At 44.5% G+C, this 5,562-nt stretch overlaps 1 long non-coding RNA gene across 1 annotated transcript in view; it reads right to left on the reverse strand.

Moving 5' to 3' along the window:
- Positions 1-4,884: 4,884 nt before the first annotated feature.
- Positions 4,885-5,562, reverse strand: part of LOC103601901 — a 1,950-nt gene continuing 1,272 nt past the window's right edge. Inside the window, exon 2 of the long non-coding RNA XR_551483.1 lies at positions 4,885-5,556. This is a non-coding gene — a long non-coding RNA (uncharacterized LOC103601901). The remainder of the gene's footprint in view (positions 5,557-5,562) is intronic.

The raw sequence follows: 5,562 nt of genomic DNA on the forward strand, positions 1-5,562 counted from the left end.
AAAAAAAAAAAAAGATGTTGACTTTCTGGTCACCTGTGGCTATTGTCAAAGGCTACGCAATGGTTTGGACATTCTCTGCTGCTGACGGCTCTCCCAGACTTTCACGGGTATGAGCAACAGCAATCCTTGTTTTCGCTGGAGGAACTGGAGCAGGCACCGAGGGTCTCTGTTATGGACTGAATGCTTTTGTCTCCCCAAAATTCGTATGTTGAAACCTAATCTTCAATGTGCTAGTATTTAGAGGTGGGGTCTTTGGGAGGTAATTAGGTCATGAGGAAGGGGTCCTCTTGATGAGATTCACACCCTTATAAAAGGGACCCCCATCGAGCTCTCTTACTCTGTTTCTGCCATGTGAGGACACGATGAGAAGTCTGCAGTCTGCAACTGGAAAAGGGCCCTCACCAGAACCTGACCACCCGGCACCCTCATCTCAGACTTTTAGCCTCCTGAATTGTGAGAAATAAATTTCTCTTGTTTATAAACCCCTCGGTTTACAAAATTTTGTTATAGCAGCCTGAACTAAGACAGTTCCCCTCCCCAGGCCTCCTCCCACCCCGTCCTCAGCTTCCAGGGTGGGGCTGCCAGCAAGAAGCTGGAGCTGTCTGGGGGAGCACAGGCAGGGAGCACCTCCTGTCTGGTACATCTCATCCTCCCTGACAGAGTGATGGTCCCTGAAGACTAGGAGAGGAGACAGGCAAGGGGTAAGGGCAGCCGATGTCTCTCCTCACGACATAGAGAACCCACAAACAAGCCTGGGTTTGGGGGTTCTGACATGGGACTGTTTGAGGCTGGGAGAAGCTTTGCTCAAGGCTTGTTAGTGTGAAGCCTGCCCCCACCCCTGTAGAGAAGACTGTCAGGAACGAGTGATTTCTGCATGCAAAGGCCAAGGTCAGGGCTGGTTCCGGTCTGGGACACCAACTCAGAGTTTGTAGACTGGAGACCAATGGGGTGAATCCATCTCCTGTTTTTGTTTGGTTGGCAAAATGCTTCCAAAAAACTTTCTGTAAAATTATTTTCTGGCATCATAGAATTGGGAGATTTCACAGTATAGCGAGCTATGGAGCTTGAAGAGTACAAGGCCCTTTAAGAGTAGAAAGTGTGAGTCTATTTAGTCAAATTAAATATGCATATATGCCATTACCAGAAATTCCCTGGGGATAAAGATCCAAGAGAAATTGTCATGCAGATCAATAAGGACTCTGTGAGGATCTCGAGTTGGGGGCTGTTCCAGGGAGGAAAGGAGAAAGAGATCTAGGCTTCCACTGCTGGGAAATGCATAAATGTGGTGGTTACAGCAATTAGAAGCAACAGCCTAGAGGCACATACAGCAACCTGGATAAATCTTTAAAAACATAACGCTGAGAGAGAAAAAAATAGAATTAGGTCTTTGGCACAATACTATTTATATAAATTAAAATACATGCACATAAAATAATACAGGTTTCATAAAATCATAAAAATAAAAGAAAGTATATCAAGCACATCAGGAACAGGAGAAGAGCCCTGGAGTAGGACAGGAAAGTAACAGAGAACTTCGCCCACATATCCTCACTTGGACCAGTGGTGTGAATGTCAGGAATTGAGAAGGGGCTTAAATCAATTCTGAGTTTCCTGAGATTGAACCTGAAAAGCCTGGAGGTCTGTAACTTAGGGAGCAGGAGAGATGGATCAAAGTACTGAAAGAGGAAAGGCCCTAATGTTTCTCTCCAGATATGGCCAGGCAGGCCCCAGACTCCCTGGGCAGAGCCATCAAGGACTATAATTAAGACGGTTGGTCATTCATTCATTCCTAAGTATAGGATTCACTGCACAGCTTCCTCATGGGGGATTGATGAGTAAATACATACAAAGCCCTCACAACTGTCCCTGGCACGAAATAAGTGCTCAAGAAACACTGTCTGTTCAGCAAACGTCCACCACTGAGCACTTCCCTCTGCCTAGCACGAGGGGCCCACAGAGGATGGCTGATTATGCCCGCCCTCCAGAAGCTCACAGTAGTGGCAATGGAGGACAATGAGGCTGAGAGGTGGCACCCTGCCATGGATGGAGGGTGAGTGGTGCAGGGACGGCGTATGACAGGAGCACCCAGCACGGTTTGCAGAGCCCACAAGGCTTGCTGGAGGAGGCAACATCTGAGCTGAGGCCTGAAGAAGGGGCACAGACTGGCTGAGAGAGTCTGTCAGTAACTCACTGGAGGACTTTGGGCTGAGCTTTGGTTTGCTAATCAATGGAAAAGGAATGTTGAGCTATAGTTTGGGTGATTTGCTAAATTTAGGGGTTCTGTGGATGTTCCTGAGGAGTGACTATAATATCCAGAGTAATCAAACAAGCCTCCAGGCCCCTAGCCCAGCCTCAATTCACCTTTTGTGATGAACACAATAATGGGCAGCCCAGACCCTCCTTCAAGAAAGGGCTTGGTGCTTCTGCTGTGGGAGCACCCCCTCAGCTTCTGCCTCAGCTGCAGAGAGCCACCACCAGAGGTCAAACCCTTCCCAGGGTGGTCTGTATTCAATGGCTAACCAAAGAGGTGGGCAGAATAAAGACCTGTTCATCTTGGCTCATGCAGACAACTCTGATGGGGCTGTGTTAGCTGAAGAGCTCCCCTTGGGGATAGCCCAGGCTGTCCTTGGGTTTGCTTCCCAGCTTTACTTCCCTCTGCCCAATCCTACTTCCATGGTGTTTATCTCGTGGACACACCTTGGTAAACATCCTGCACACTAAACTTGTCTCACAGCCTGCTTCCTACAGAACCCAACTCGAAACATTATTTTATATACAGGCTGAGCATCCCTAATTCAAAAATCTGAAATCTGAAATGCTCCAAAATCTGAAGCTTTTTGAGCACTGACATGACATGCAAAGGAAATGCTCATCTGAGTATTTTGGATTTTTGGATTAGGGATGCTCAACCAGTATGTATTCTACAAATATTCCAAAATCTGAAAAAATCCAAAACTCAAAACATTTCTGGTCCCAAGTATTTCAGATAAGGGATATTCAGCCAGTGTTAAGGTTTAAAACATGAATGTTATTTATTATTGGCTAGTTATTAATTACTAGTCTGCTGCCAAAAAATAACAAACTTTAAAACAGACTCAATTCCTCTCTAGCCATAACATTCAAGAGAGTAGCTCAAGAGTCAGTGATCAAACACCACTGACCATTGGAGTGCGCTTCAAGACCCTGAGTCAAGTACGTACCATTCTCTAGGTCAGATGACAGTTTTAGTGTTATTTTTCTATAACAGGCTCTCTTGGGTATTTCCTAGTGTTTTCCCTTATTAATGATCCTCACAGTAATCATATTTATTGATTTATGTGTGCAGTGTTTGGTTTTTTTCCTGCTTTGAGATACTGTTTTCTTAGGGTATCAGCTTTATACAAAGAGCTNTGCTGCCAAAAAATAACAAACTTTAAAACAGACTCAATTCCTCTCTAGCCATAACATTCAAGAGAGTAGCTCAAGAGTCCGTCATCAAACACCACTGACCATTGGAGTGTGCTTCAAGACCCTGAGTCAAGTACGTACCATTCTCTAGGTCAGATGACAGTTTTAGTGTTATTTTTCTATAACAGGCTCTCTTGGGTATTTCCTAGTGTTTTCCCTTATTAATGATCCTCACAGTAATCATATTTATTGATTTATGTGTGCAGTGTTTGGTTTTTTTCCTGCTTTGAGATACTGTTTTCTTAGGGTATCAGCTTTATACAAAGAGCTTAAGGGGTCTACAGACACCTGGACTCCAGCCAGAATTTGACTGTTAAAAAAAAGAAAGAAAAGGAGAGCAACTCAAAGAAAAAGAAATAGTAACATCACCAATCCTCGTTAATTGAGCACTTATTTCATGCCACATGCTGGGCTGAGAGTTTGACAATGTATCCGCTTCTGTGTGGCATGCATATCCCACCATATATCTACGCAAGACTGCAGCGTGGTGTATTAAATGACTTACCCAAGATCCCAGAGCTGTTAAGTGACACAGCCAAGACTTGAACCCATGTCTTTCTGACTGCAAAGCCAGGGCATAAGTCTCACACCACTGCACCAGTGAGTTGCACTATGAAACTCTAGAGGCAGAAGTCATTTTCAAGCTGCTACTAGTACAAGGGGTGGGACAAGATATACCCTTAAGGTCTTAGAAGAGAGTCCAGTTGAAACCAGTTGTGGTCAGCATGGTCTTAGAATGAATTATCCTTTTGGTGTGACTCTGAAGCTTTTCGTGGATCCAGGTGTCTGGGGACCCCAGACCAGGGCGTGACTCCAGCAGGCCTGACTGAGTACAGGTGTCTCAGGAAGGCTGGGTCAGCCCTCAGTGCTCTCGCCCCACCTACTCTCCATCAAAATTTTGCCCCAAGAAGGAAGGCAGCTCGGCCTTGAAGCCCATCCCCAAGTGAGGTCACCCCTGCTCCTCCCAGCACTAGGGTTGCCATAGCAACCATTTGAGGCTGCTGAGATTTTCACTAAAGAAGGGGTCCCCCACAGAGAGGGAAAGAGATGGGAGGAAGGAGGAAAGGTGGGGAGGGGAGATTCTTGGAGGGCGTGGCATGGAGATTCACCTTGTTCTTTTTCCCAGTGGGTAGAAGGATCCCACTCGGTTCAAAGAATTGAGGAGATCAGAAGGTGAGAGCAAGACTTCCCAGGTACTTCACATCTCTGCGCACAGAGCAAATGATGAAATTTGCACAGCACGTTGGGGCGAACTGGAGGTAATTTGGGAACATCTATGGGAAGTTGGGTGAAAAAAAGTTATATTTCCTTTATATGATATAATTTGGATAAGAAAGATAAGTACAAAGTAATAGGAAGAATATTAAATATGGAATATATATACATATATATATACTTCCCAATAAAATCTCAAAAAATTTAATGAGAAACTTGAGCTTTCTTCCGTGAACACAATTTTTTATTTATATCAGGCTGTATGCATGAAATGGGCATACACAATTCTCAATCAAGGCTTTTTAATGATGGTTTCTTCAAATCCTTGAAAGTCACTATCGACAGGAAACTTCTGTTCACACAAGTACATAATTAAGAGTGTGAGACCATTTTGTAACTATTCAAACATGTATAACACTTGAAATTATATTTAAAAAATCTAACAGCGCTTTCTTTTCTTTCTTTGACAAATGTAATGTTGAAATTTCTTGTGATAATGTGAATAGATTGTGAATACAATCAAACATTTTATATCAAGTATTTCAAAATAATGATGCAGTTCTAATTTGCAGAATATGCATGTTTTGTTAGAGCCCTCCCCCTGCAGCTAGCATGGATGCCGCTGAAAGGGTAGGTCACCTGCCAATGAGTTTAGGTTTCCAGTTACGGAAAGACAGGGATTTGGAGGCTTCTCCTAAGCTGCTCCACCCTAGAGACACTACCCAGTTTCCCTGTTACCCCCTTCATGATGGCCCACACTGGACTGGGCACCACGCTTCCAGGACACTTGGAACATGAATTCCTCTGGCAGTTCCTTGCCCACACAGGGAGCACCGTACTCTGCAGCTGGCTGCTGACACAAGTGTTCAGGTGCCAAAACACCTCCTTAGCCATGTTCAG

The sequence above is a fragment of the Galeopterus variegatus genome, unplaced genomic scaffold, assembly GCF_000696425.1.
Source record: "Galeopterus variegatus unplaced genomic scaffold, G_variegatus-3.0.2 Scaffold3929, whole genome shotgun sequence".
NCBI classification, from domain to species: domain Eukaryota; kingdom Metazoa; phylum Chordata; class Mammalia; order Dermoptera; family Cynocephalidae; genus Galeopterus; species Galeopterus variegatus.